This window comes from Bufo gargarizans, chromosome 5 (assembly GCF_014858855.1).
Source record: "Bufo gargarizans isolate SCDJY-AF-19 chromosome 5, ASM1485885v1, whole genome shotgun sequence".
Taxonomy (NCBI): Eukaryota; Metazoa; Chordata; class Amphibia; order Anura; family Bufonidae; genus Bufo; species Bufo gargarizans.
In genome coordinates, this window is record NC_058084.1 from 342,253,347 (window position 1) to 342,267,388 (window position 14,042).

General features: G+C 48.3%; 1 protein-coding gene across 1 annotated transcript in view; it reads left to right on the plus strand.

Annotated features, from left to right (window-relative positions):
• Nucleotides 1–14,042, plus strand: part of LOC122939448 (cytidine monophosphate-N-acetylneuraminic acid hydroxylase-like) — a 239,859-nt gene that overhangs the window by 54,034 nt on the left and 171,783 nt on the right. The window lies entirely within an intron of this gene.

Below are 14,042 nucleotides of genomic sequence, written 5' to 3' on the forward strand. Positions count from 1 at the left end.
AGACAATATCCGAAGTACTTGCTTCAGCAGAACACAGATCCAGTGAAAAGATATCACACAGGTGCAGATACTCAAGCGAGAGATACAGCTCAAATGAAAAGTATAATCCGCACCTCTACAAAGGAGGAGGGGTGATTTTAAAGGCAGCGAAATCAAACACAGAATGGACAGCTGGGAGGAAGGAAACAGAAAGTAAAGACCTCATCACAGGGGCAGAGAAACAGGGCAGAGGGAACTCCTCCAAGCTCTAGTAGTGACATCATCACAGGGGTGGAGAAACAGAGCTGTGAGAACGTCTCAAAGCTCTGGTAGTGACAGTACCCCCCCCCTCTACGGGTGGACTCCGGACACCCAGGACCCACCTTCTCAGGATGAGCCCTATGAAATGCCCTGATGAGGCAAGTGGCTTTAATGTCCGACACCGGAACCCACATCCTCTCCTCAGGACCATAACCCGTCCAATGAACGAGGTACTGAAGAGAACCACGGACAATGCGAGAGTCCACAATTCTGGAAACCTCAAACTCCAGATTGCCATCAACCAAAATTGGAGGAGGAGGCAAAGAGGAGGGTACCGTGGGCTGGACATATGGTTTTAAAAGAGCCCTGTGAAATACATTATGTATCTTCCAAACCCGAGGAAGATCAAGACGGAAGGCAACAGGATTGACGACTGACAAGATTTTATAAGGCCCAATAAACTTGGGACCCAATTTCCAGGAGGGAACCTTCAGTTTACAAATTTCTTGTAGACAACCACACCAGATCACCCACATTCAGGTCCGGACCAGGCACACGTCTCCTATCAGCCACACGCTTATATCTCTCACTCATCTTTCTAAGATTACTCTGAATCTTTTGCCAAATGGTAGACAAAGACAAGGAAAATCTCTCCTCCTCAGGCAAACCAGAGGGAGCCCCTCCCGAGAATGTCCCAAACTGCGGATGGAACCCATATGCACCAAAGAATGGTGACTTATCAGAAGATTCCTGACAACGGTTGTTCAGAGCAAACTCGGCAAGAGGGAGAAAAGAACACCAATCCTCCTGGTTCTCTGCCACAAAACAGCGCAAATATGTCTCCAGATTCTGGTTGACGCGTTCAGTCTGACCATTCGACTGCGGGTGGAAAGCAGAGGAGAAGGACAGCCGAACCCCCAGACGAGAACAGAAAGCCTTCCAGAATCTGGACACAAACTGAGTGCCTCTATCGGAAACAAAATCCGAGGGAATGCCATGCAATTTAACAATATGGTCGACAAACGCTTGCGCCAACGTTTTAGCGCTGGGTAAACCAGGGAAGGGTACGAAATGAGCCATCTTGCTAAAACGGTCCACCACCACCAGGATCACCGACTTCCCTGAGGAACGAGGAAGATCCGTGATAAAGTCCATGGAGAGGTGTGTCCAAGGACGGGAAGGTATGGGTAATGGGAGAAGGGGACCTGAAGGCCGTGAACGAGGGACCTTAGTGCGAGCGCACGTCTCACAAGCAGCCACAAAACCCTCCACTGACTTACGAAGAGCCGGCCACCAAAATCTCCGAGCAATGAGATCTACCGTGGCTCTACTCCCGGGGTGACCAGCAAGAACAGTATCATGATGCTCCTTGAAGAGTTTGTGACGTAACTCAGGAGGCACAAACAACTTCCCAGGAGGACAACGGGCAGGTACCTCAGTCTGAGCAGCCTGGACCTCGGCCTCCAAATCAGAATACAGAGCAGAAACCACCCCCTCCGCCAAAATGGGACCCGGGTCCTCAGAGTTTCCTCCTCCCGGAAAACAGTGAGAGAGAGCATCAGCCTTCACATTTTTGATCCCAGGGCGGAATGTAACGACAAAATTGAATCTGGAGAAGAACAGAGACCATCTGGCCTGTCTCGGATTCATACGCCTGGCCGACTCCAAGTACGCCAGATTCTTATGGTCGGTAAAAACGGTGATAGGGTGCCTGGCCCCCTCCAACCAATGGCGCCATTCCTCGAAAGCCAACTTAATGGCCAACAACTCCCTATCTCCCACATCATAGTTTTTCTCTGCCGGGGAGAGTTTTTTAGAGAAAAAGGCACAGGGTCGCCACTTGGCAGGAGAAGGGCCCTGGGACAAAACCGCACCCACACCCACCTCGGAAGCATCCACCTCAACAATAAAAGGTAATGAAACATCGGGATGCATCAAGATGGGAGCAGACGCAAAACTTTCTTTAATCTTAGAAAAAGCTGCAAGCGCCTCCTCCGACCAAGAGGAAAAATCCGCCCCCTTTTTTGTCATGTCAGTGAGGGGTTTGACAACAGAGGAATTAATCAAAATGAACTTTCTGTAATAGTTCGCAAAACCCAGAAAGCGCATCAATGCCTTCTGATTCTCAGGAAGCTCCCACTCCAGCACAGTATGGACCTTCTCCGGATCCATGCGAAAACCAGAAGCAGAGAGGAGAAAACCCAGAAATTGAATCTCCGATACCATAAAAACACATTTCTGCAGCTTGGCGTACAATTTATTCTCCCGCAGAATCCGCAGAACCTGAAAAAGATGATCCCGATGGGTCTGAACATCAGGGGAAAAAATCAAAATATCATCAAGATACACCAATACAAATTTCCCCATCAAATGGTAGAAAATACTGTTAACAAAATGCTGAAAGACGGCCGGAGCATTCATCAGGCCGAAAGGCATAACGAGATTCTCAAAATGCCCGTTAGGGGTATTAAAAGCCGTTTTCCATTCATCCACCTCTCTGACCCTGACCAGGTTGTACGCGCCCCTCAAATCCAATTTGGAAAAAACTTTGGCCCCAACAATGATCGCGAATCGTGATACGGTTCAGCTCCCTAAAATCTAGGCAAGGTCTCAGAGAGCCATCTTTCTTTTTAACAAAAAAAAAAAACAGCGGCAACAGGTGATTTTGAGGGACGAATATGCCCCTTATCGAGACTCTCAGAGATATAAGTTTGCATTGCGATTCTTTCCGGTTGTGAGAGATTGTAGAGGCGTGCTTTTGGCAACTTGGCGCCGGGAATGAGGTTAATGGGACAGTCAAACTCCCGGTGAGGAGGAGAAATGATGTCACTGTTTTAGTAGACACCTCTGCAAAAATCGCTGTGAGACAATTCTCTCTACAAAACTCACTCCACTCATTTATTTGCCTTGCTTGCCAATCAATAGTGGGGTTATGTCTAGTGAGCCAGGGTAACCCCAAAACTAGAGGAGAAGGCAATCCGTTAAGGACAAAACAAGATATATCCTCCACATGAGTGTCACCTACCGCTAACTGGATATTGTGAACAATGCCCTTCAGGGATCTCTGTGAGAGTGGAGCAGAGTCAATAGCAAAAACAGGTATATCCTTTTCTAATGTGCAAACCTGAAAACCATGCATGGCTACAAATTGAGTATCAATAAGATTGACTGCCGTTCCACTATCGACAAAAATTTCACAAGAAATGACTTTGCTCCCTAGCGCTACCCTGGCAGAAAGGAGAAAAACGGGAACTGCAGGTCAGAGGAAAAGCATCAATTCCTACATCAACTTTGCCCAAAGTAGCAGATGAAGCAGAGTTTGATGATTTACCTTTTGAGGTTTTTCTCTTATTATAACTCTTACTACAGTTCAAGAATTTCCTAGACGGACAAACATTTGCCAAATGACCTATGCCCCCACAACAAAAACACACCATTCTCTGAGGACTAAATCCTCTTTTATCAGGGACAAGTTGACCTAGCTGCATGGGCTCCTCCACAGAGGGAACCGAGAGAGGATGAGGCCCCTGCACACTAAATGGGTCCGCACCACTGCCCCTAGACTGAAAATGACGGGACAGAGAGGTCTCGTTTCTTTCTCTTAGACGCCTGTCAAGGCGTACGGCCAATGACATGGCAGACGTTGGTCTCTCATGGAAAGCAAACGCATCTTTCAATCTCTCTGAGAGACCATGAGAGAACTGACTCCGGAGTGCAGCATCATTCCAACCTGAATCAGCTGCCCATCTCCGAAATTCAGAACAATAAAGCTCCGCAGACAGTTTGTTCTGGCATAAAAAACGTAAGTTAGATTCGGCCAGAGCAACACGATCCGGGTCATCATATATCTGCCCCAGGGCCACAAAAAATCTTTCCACGGATCGAAGAGAGGGATCCCCCGATGGCAACGAAAAAGCCCAAGTCTGAGCATTACCCCTGAGCAGGGAGATGACAATCCTCACCCTCTGTTCCTCATTACCAGAGGAATGGGGACACAAGCAAAAATGGAGTTTGCATGCCTCTCTGAAACAAGCAAAATTCTCACTGCCCCCGGAGAACGTCTCCGGAAGTGAGACCTTTGGCTCGCAACAGACTCCATGGGCCGGAGCAGAGCCCAATGCTTGAAGCTGAGTCATAGATTGACGGAGATCCGCTACCTCCAAAGAAAGACCCTGCATGCGGTCAACCAGGTCAGAAAGCGGATCCGTGTCAAAAAAGGACGGTTTGGCGGATTATAATGTCACGGCTGTAAGTGAGCAACAAGAGCCTACACAGTGAATAGCAACTGACCGGACCCCAAACTAGGGAGGATAAAGGGTGACCCCTGTCAGACCCTAAAAGCTCTCCTTAAGCTGCTAAGCACATGTCCGGATCCAGGTGGTGGATCGAGACATGCCCGCGTACCTAAGGATGATGACCACTGAAACCCCTACAATAGTGGAAGGGGCACGGCCACCGGTGCCCTGCTCAGTATATGGACGGAACCGGGGTCGCCTCGGATCCAGTCAGCAAAGAAACAGAAACACACAATGTCTGAATACTTAACTGAAGGGGCTGCAGCTGCAGTGAAAACAGATCCAAAGTCAGCAGACAATATCCGAAGTACTTGCTTCAGCAGAACACAGATCCAGTGAAAAGATATCACACAGGTGCAGATACTCAAGCGAGAGATACAGCTCAAATGAAAAGTATAATCCGCACCTCTACAAAGTAGGAGGGGTGATTTAAAGGCAGCGAAATCAAACACAGAATGGACAGCTGGGAGGAAGGAAACAGAAAGTAAAGACCTCATCACAGGGGCGGAGAAACAGGGCAGATGGAACTCCTCCAAGCTCTAGTAGTGACATCATCACAGGGGTGGAGAAACAGAGCTGTGAGAACGTCTCAAAGCTCTGGTAGTGACAGGAGGCCTGGTCCTCATTCCTGCCTTTAGCGGAGTTTGTTTTGAATAACCGTAGACAGGAATCCACGGGTAAGTTGCCATTTTTTGGCGCATATGGTTTTCATCCTCATCCGCATATGGTTTTCATCCGCATATGGTTTTCATCCTCAGTTTTTCTGGGACTAGTTCCTCTGGGATGCCAGAGGAGGAAAGGTTTTCTTCTACCTTATCCTCTATCTGGCCGAGGATACAAGTGAATTTGGAGACGATGGGTGAGAGATATAAGCGAATGGCTGACAGGAGACGTGTGACTGGTCCGGACCTGTGTGTGGGTGATCTGGTGTGGTTGTCCACTAAAAACATTAACTTGAGAGTGCCATCTTGGAAACTGGGTCCAAGATTTATCGGCCTGTACAAAATATCTGTGCTGATCAATCCAGTAGCATTTCGACTGGATCTTCCGCAGACTTGGAGGATCCATGATGTGTTCCATAGATCTTTATTGAAAAAATATGTGAGACCAGTGGAACCATCGCCATTGCCCCCTCCTCCTGTTCTGGTTGATGGGAATTTAGAGTTCAAATTCTCCAGGATTCTTGACTCTAGAGTTCTTCGGGGTTCCCTTCAGTATCTGGTACACTGGAGGGGATACTGCCCCGAGGAGAGGATGTGGGTTCCGGCACTGGAGGTCAACGCCAGCCGACTGGTTAGGGCTTTTCACAGAGCCCACCCAGATAAGGTTGGTCCGGGGTGCCCGGAGGTCACCCGTAGAAGGGGGGTACTGTCATGCCTTGCTCAGACGGTGTGCGGAGGTCTGTCAGATTGGCAGCACGTGTCTAGGCAGCACGTGTCTAACCTTTTATTTGTTTTTGAATCATGCTGGATCCGCCTTCCTTCAGGTGCTCTGGGTGGGGTCATTGGTTTAAAGGGCCGTGCGGGTTATAGATTTCAGTCTGGCCTTGGATTCAAGGAAGGAAGGATTATCTGTTCCAGCTCAGATAAGTTTGATTTCTGTTTGTGTTGTTTGCGGTCTAGGCTATTTGTGTGTCTTCTGCCCCTTCTCCCCTTTCACCATCTCAGGGATTCTAGGGTGTATGCAGTCCAGGCACAAGGACACTTCATTCCTACCATCAAGGTCTGAATGTGGGCTTAGCAGCATAGGGAGAGAAGTCAGGGATGTGCTAGGAGGTGACCTGTCCCTAGCATCTAGCCTAGACACTTGTGTATTTGGTTGTCTGTGTATCTGAGTTCCTGTCCGCCGTGACAGGCCACTGGCTAGTGGCTAGTCCTTCACTCATACCATTACAGGGTGTCATTCACTCAAATACCTTGCAGATAAAAAAAATATATATTTAAAATTTTACTGTGATATAATCCCAGTTTCAAGCCCGTGTGTGTCAGGCCCACACAGACTGTTCTGTGCCCACTGCCCACCACTTATATAGGGTGGCAAAGTACCTTGCACACATAGTACCACTTATCTAAAAAAGAATGACAGGCAGGGGCAGGCCACCCCTAAGGGGTGGTCGTGGTGCTGTGATTTCCACTGGCCCTGGAATAATGCCCACTGTTCAGAGGCCAAGTACCCTGAACCCAAATAATTTGGAGAAAATAGTTGACTGGCTTACACAGGGCACCCAATCTTAAACAGCTTCCGCTAAGAACCTTGACTCACCATCCTCCTCCAGCTCAGCTTTGGTCACCTGCTCTCAAGTTACCATTCTTGCACGCCAATCAACACATGCTGTTGCCACCACCAGAATGCCGTCATTGCAAAGCTCAGCAGTGTGGCATTTTTTTGTGTGTCTGCCTCTGACAACAGCGATGCCATTTGAAACCTGTGCCAAAAGAAACTGAGTTGTGGGAAATCCAACACCCACCTAGGCACAACTGCTTTGCGAAGGCACATGATCGCACATCACAAACGCCTATGGGATCAACACATGATGACGAGTAGAAGCAGCACACAAGCTCAAAGCCACCATCCTCCTCCTCGTCCAGCATCTTCAGCCACGTCAACCACTGCTGTCCTCCTTGACCCCTCTTAACCACCCACCACTCCGCCTCTCACTTTCAGCAGTTCCATCTCATCTGCCCACAGTCAGGTGTCTGTAAAGGAAATGTTTGAGCGTAAGAAGCCAATGTCACATAGTCACCCCCTTGCCCGGCGTCTGACAGCTGGCTTGACGGAACCCTTAGCCCGCCAGCTTTTACCATACCAGCTGGTGAAGTCTGAGGCCTTCCAAAAATTTGTTGCTATTGGGACACCACAGTGGAAGGTACCCGGACAATTATTTTTTTCAAATAATGCAATCCCAAACCTCTGCTCAGTGATTGAAAAGGAAGTCATGGCATCTCTGGCATACAGTGTTGGGGAAAGGGTCCATCTGACCACTGATAACTGGTCTGCAAATCACGGTCAGGGCAGGTATATCACCTACACTGCGCATTGGTTCAACCTGCTGACAGCTGCAAAGCATGGAATGCGTCTCTCTGCAGCGGAGTTGGTGACACCGCCACGACTTGCAGGCAGGCCTACTGCCACCTCCTCTACTCCTCCTACTCCATCCTCTTCCATAACCTCCTCGGCTGAGTCCTCTTCTGCTGCGGCGTCTGGCTGCACATCAACTGAATCCCCCCAGCTCCCCAGGGGCTATTCCACATCCCGGATATGACAGTGTCACGCTGTCTTGGGGTTGACTTGCCTGAAAGCAGAGAGCCACACCGGACCAGCACTCCTGTCCGCCGTGAACACACAGGTGGATCAGTGGTTGACCCCGCACCAACTGGAGATCGGCAAAGTGGTGTGTGACAATGGAAGCAATTTGTTGGCGGCATTGAATTTGGGCAAGTTGTCACATGTGCCGTGCATGGCACGTGTGTTGAATCTCATCGTACAACGCTTTGTGTCTAAGTACCAAGGCTTACAGGACGTCCTCAAGCAAGACTTTTCAGACATTCAGCGCCGAAACAACATGCCAGTGAGGCGCTTGATTTGCGACAGCCCAACACATTAGAATTTAACACTCCTAATGTTCGACCGCCTGCTCCAACAAGAAAAAGCCGTCAACGAGTATTTGTATGACCGGGGTGCTAGGACAGCCTCTGCAGAGCCGGGAATTTTTTTGCCACGTTACTGGACGCTCATGTGCAATGCCTGTAGGCTCATGCGTACTTTTGAGGATCTGACAAACCTAGTCAGTCGCACCGAAGGCACCATCAGCGACCTCATCCCATTTGTTTTCTTCCTGGAGCGTGCCCTGTGAAGAGTGCTGGATCAGGCTGTAGATGAGCGGGAAGAGGAAGAGTTGTGATCACCATCACCACCAGAAACAGCTTTGTCGTCATCGCTTGCCGGACCTGCGGCAACGCTGGAAGAGGAGTATGAGGAAGAGGAGTCAGAGGAGGAATGTGGCTTTGAGGAGGAGGAAGACCAACCACAGCAGGGCATCCCAGGGTGCTCGTTGTTGTCACCTATCTGGGACCCGTGGTGTTGTACGTGGCTGGGGGGAAGAACAGAACGTCAATGACATCAGTAAGGACGAGGAACGGGAAATAAGTAGCTCGGCATCCAACCATGTGCAAATGGGGTCTTTCATGCTGTCATGTCTGTTGAGGGACCCTTGTATAAAAAGGATGAAGGAGAACGACCTGTACTGGGTGGCCACGCTACTAGACCCCCGGTATAAGCAGAAAGTGGCGGAAATGTTACCAAATTACCGAAAGTCAGAAAAGATTTTATGTTCGCGACATCTCTACCCACATTCTGACTCCATATTCCAAATATTATATTATGAGGCCTATTGTAAACTTACAATTTTCCTAAATGACAGCTGAATAGAAGGAGACAAACTGGAGGTTCTGGTGGTGCTGCAAAGAAGAATTCTGCTATATCCATGTACATAGAAGAAACAACTTTATTGACCACTTTATAACATTGTTTCTTCTATGTATACAATTATTGCAAATTTCTTATGTGCAGCGCCACCAGAACCTCCCATTTTTATCCTCCTATTTAGTTGTTTATGGCCCCCGGGATTCCTTATACCTGCAGGAAGGCGAGCAGCAGCAAGAATTTTCTATCAATACATGTTACTATAGCTGTTGTGCCCTCAACACAACGCAATCAGGTGAGCGGCTTTCCGTTCTCCCCTCTCCACATTCGTCTCTGTATTCCTTCACATCCGGCTCTCCTCTTCTCACTTTCAAAGTAAATTTTCCTATATGAAAAGTCATGGGTTTAGTACAAAGTCACACAAATTGTAGAACAGTTATAGTAAAATTTCAAGCGTGTTTTCTTTAACTTAAAGACAGAGAAGCAATTAAATGTCCTTCCCCTGCTACAAACACCGCTATTGTGAATACCGCTATTGACAAATTGCTTTGGAAATAATGCAGTATTGGTGCAGGTATGATTTCTGCCCACTGTGTTTTGCCTTAAGGACCCTACCGTTTTTCACCTTAAGGACCAGGCCATTTTTAGCAAATCTGACGTGTCACTTTATGTGGTAATAACTTTAAAACGCTTTTACTTATCCAGGCCATTCTGAGATAGTTTGCTCGTCACATATTGTACTGCATGACAGTGGTAATATTGAGTCAAAAAACGTCATTTTTATTTATAAAAAATACCAAATTTACCAAAAATGTTGAAACATTTGCAAATTTCCAAATTTAAATTTCTCTACTTTTATAATAGATAGTAATACCTCCAAAAAAAGTTATTACTTTACATTCCCCATATGTCTACTTCATGTTTAGATCTTTTTGTGAATGCCATTTTATTTTTTGGGGACGTTAGAAGGCTTAGAAGTTTAGAAGCAAATCTTGAATTTTTTTTAAGAAAATTTCCAAAACTCTAAAACTTTTTAAAGGACCGATTCAGGCCTGAAGTCACTTTGTGGGGCTTGCATAGTAGAAACCACTCAAAAATGACTCAATTTTGGAAACTAAACCCTTCAAGGTATTCAAAACTGATTTTACAAATGTTTAGGTGTTCCACAAGAATTAATGAAAAATTTAGATAAAATTTCTGAATTTCACTTTTTTGGCAGATTTTGAATTTTTAGAATTTTTTTCGATAACAAAGCAAGGGTTAACAGCCAAACAAAACTCAATATTTATTGCCCTGATTTTGTAGTTTACAGAAATACCCCATATGTGGTCATAAACTGCTGTACGGGCACAGAAGGAAAGGAATGCTATATGGTTTTTGGAGGGCAGATTTCAATGGGATAATTTTAAGCTTCCATGTCACATTTGAAGACCCCCCTGAAGCAGAAGCTCCAAAAAAGTGACCCCATTTTGGAAACTACAGGATAAGATGGCAGTTTTGTTGGTACTATTTTAGGGTACATATGACTAGGGATGAGCGAACTCGAACTGTATAGTTCGGGTTCGTACCGAATTTTGGGGTGTCCGTGACACGGACCCGAACCCGGACATTTTTGTAAAAGTCCGGGTTCGGGTTCGGTGTTCGTCGCTTTCTTGGCGCTTTTGTGGCTGCTGATCCTCAATTGCTCACTGTTTTTAGGCTGCCCAGACCGTTTGTCAGTCACATTTTTCTGGGGTGATCGGCGGCCATTTTGTGTCTTGTGGTGCGCCAGCACAAGCTGCGACCAAGTGCATTTAACCCTCAATGGTGTGGTTGTTTTTTGGCTAAAGCCTACATCAGGGTGAAGCTGTCACACCAAGTGCATTTAACCAGCAATAGTCTGTTTATTTTTTGGCCATATACTACATCAGGGGCAAGCTGCGCCTGTCACCAAGTGCATTTAACCCTCAGTAGTGTGGTTGGTCAAGCTATCACACCAAGTGCATTTAACCAGCAATAGTCTGTTCATTTTTTGGCCATATACTAAATCAGGGGCAAGCTGCGCCCATCACCAAGTGCATTTAACCAGCAATAGTCTGTTCATTTTTTGGCCATATACTACATCAGGGACAAGCTGCGCCCGTCACCAAGTGCATTTAACCAGCAATAGTGTGGTTATTTTTTGGCCATATACCAGTCTAATTCTGTCACTAAATCCATACCGGTCACCCAGCGCCTAAATACTAGGCCTCAAATTTATATCCCGCTAAATCTCTCGTTACCGCTGTCCTGTTGTGGCTGGGAAAGTTATTTAGTGTCCGTCAAAGCACATTTTTTGTTCTGGGTTGAAATACAATTCCCAATTTAGCAATTTCATAATTTAGTGGTTTCTGCTATATCAGAGCTATTTGAAATCTATCCCTAAAAGGGTATATAATATTCAAGGTGCACATAGGGTCATTCAGAATAATTTCACACACACGCTACTGTGCATTTCCAAGTCTAATTCTGTCACTAAATCCATACCGGTCACCCAGCGCCTAAATACCAGGCCTCAAATTTATATCCCGCTGAATTTGAATACAATACATTGGGCCAAATAATATTTTTGTTGTTGTGGTGAACGATAACAATGAGGAAAACATCTAGTAAGGGACGCGGACTTGGACATGGTCGTGGTGGTGTTAGTGGACCCTCTGGTGCTGGGAGAGGACGTGGCCGTTCTGCCACATCCACACGTCCTAGTGTACCAACTACCTCAGGTCCCAGTAGCCGCCAGAATTTACAGCGATATATGGTGGGGCCCAATGCCGTTCTAAGGATGGTAAGGCCTGAGCAGGTACAGGCATTAGTCAATTGGGTGGCCAACAGTGGATCCAGAACGTTCACATTATCTCCCACCCAGTCTTCTGCAGAAAGCGCACAGATGGCGCCTGAAAACCAACCCCATCAGTCTGTCACATCACCCCCATGCATACCAGGGAAACTGTCTCAGCCTCAAGTTATGCAGCAGTCTCTTATGCTGTTTGAAGACTCCGCTGGCAGGGTTTCCCAAGGGCATCCACCTAGCCCTTCCCCAGCGGTGAAAGACATAGAATGCACTGACGCACAACCACTTATGTTTCCTGATGATGAGGACATGGGAATACCACCTCAGCATGTCTCTGATGATGATGAAACACAGGTGCCAACTGCTGCGTCTTTCTGCAGTGTGCAGACTGAACAGGAGGTCAGGGATCAAGACTGGGTGGAAGACGATGCAGGGGACGATGAGGTCCTAGACCCCACATGGAATGAAGGTCGTGCCACTGACTTTCACAGTTCGGAGGAAGAGGCAGTGGTGAGACCAGCGTAGCAAAAGAGGGAGCAGTGGGCAAAAGCAGAACACCCGCCGCCAAGAGACTCCGCCTGCTACTGACCGCCGCCATCTGGGACCGAGCACCCCAAAGGCAGCTTCAAGGAGTTCCCTGGCATGGCACTTCTTCAAACAATGTGCTGACGACAAGACCCGAGTGGTTTGCGCGCTGTGCCATCAGAGCCTGAAGCGAGGCATTAACGTTCTGAACCTGAGCACAACCTGCATGACCAGGCACCTGCATGCAAAGCATGAACTGCAGTGGAGTAAACACCTTAAAACCAAGGAAGTCACTCAGGCTCCCCCTGCTACCTCTTCTGCTGCTGCCGCCTCGGCCTCTTCTGTTGCTGCCGCCTCGGCGTCTTCCTCCGCCTCTGGAGGAACGTTGGCACCTGCCGCCCAGCAAACAGGGGATGTACCACCAACACCACCACCACCACCTCCGTCACCAAGCGTCTCAACCATGTCACACGCCAGCGTTCAGCTCTCCATCTCACAAACATTTGGGAGAAAGCGTAAATTCCCACCTAGCCACCCTCGATCCCTGGCCCTGAATGCCAGCATTTCTAAACTACTGGCCTATGAAATGCTGTCATTTAGGCTGGTGGACACAGACAGCTTCAAACAGCTCATGTCGCTTGCTGTCCCACAGTATGTTGTTCCCAGCCGGCACTACTTCTCCAAGAGAGCCGTGCCTTCCCTGCACAACCAAGTATCCGATAAAATCAAGTGTGCACTGCGCAACGCCATCTGTAGCAAGGTCCACCTAACCACAGATACGTGGACCAGTAAGCACGGCCAGGGACGCTATATCTCCCTAACTGCAAACTGGGTAAATGTAGTGGCAGCTGGGCCCCAGGCGGAGAGCTGTTTGGCGCACGTCCTTCCGCCGCCAAGGATCGCAGGGCAACATTCTTTGCCTCCTGTTGCCACCTCCTCCTTCTCGGCTTCCTCCTCCTCTTCTTCCACCTGCTCATCCAGTCAGCCACACACCTTCACCACCAACTTCAGCACAGCCCGGGGTAAACGTCAGCAGGCCATTCTGAAACTCATATGTTTGGGGGACAGGCCCCACACCGCACAGGAGTTGTGGCGGGGTATAGAACAACAGACCGACGAGTGGTTGCTGCCGGTGAGCCTCAAGCCCGGCCTGGTGGTGTGTGATAATGGGCGAAATCTCGTTGCAGCTCTGGGACTAGCCAATTTGACGCACATCCCTTGCTTGGCGCATGTGCTGAATTTGGTGGTGCAGAAGTTCATACACAACTACCCCGACATGTCAGAGCTGCTGCATAAAGTGCGGGCCGTCTGTTCGCGCTTCCGGCGTTCACATCCTGCTGCTGCTCGCCTGTCTGCGCTACAGCGTAACTTCGGCCTTCCCGCTCACCGCCTCATATGCGACGTGCCCACCAGGTGGAACTCCACCTTGCACATGCTGGACAGACTGTGCGAGCAGCAGCAGGCCATAGTGGAGTTTCAGCTGCAGCACGCACGGGTCAGTCGCACTACAGAACAGCACCACTTCACCACCAATGACTGGGCCTCCATGCGAGACCTGTGTGCCCTGTTGCGCTGTTTCGAGTACTCCACCAACATGGCCAGTGGCGATGACGCCGTTATCAGCGTTACAATACCACTTCTATGTCTCCTTGAGAAAACACTTAGGGCGATGATGGAAGAGGAGGTGGCCCAGGAGGAGGAGGAGGAGGAGGAAGAGGGGTCATTTTTAGCACTTTCAGGCCAGTCTCTTT